Raw genomic sequence first — 271 nt, forward strand, 5'->3', positions numbered from 1 at the left:
CCTTGCACCCCCTTGAGATGTATGTCAAACAAAGAAGGAAAAAGGTTTTTTTAAAAAAAGATTCAGAATAGAGAGAGAAAACAGCAAAAAGCTCAAGGTCGAGCTGAGAGGAAAAAAAACAAGATCTGAGGCTGTTAATTAGAAAAATGTTGCAGGACAGTCTGGCTTTTAACAAAGCGTGGGAGCGTGAGAGTGTAAGGCCGAAGAAGTAGCTGTTAGCCTAGCGCGCCAAGAGAGGGGGGGCAGGAAAATTGCCCACAACGTTCTGAGT

Source organism: Heloderma suspectum, chromosome 2 (assembly GCF_057233095.1).
Source record: "Heloderma suspectum isolate Gila_16-S chromosome 2, 16-S_ref, whole genome shotgun sequence".
NCBI lineage: Eukaryota > Metazoa > Chordata > Lepidosauria > Squamata > Helodermatidae > Heloderma > Heloderma suspectum.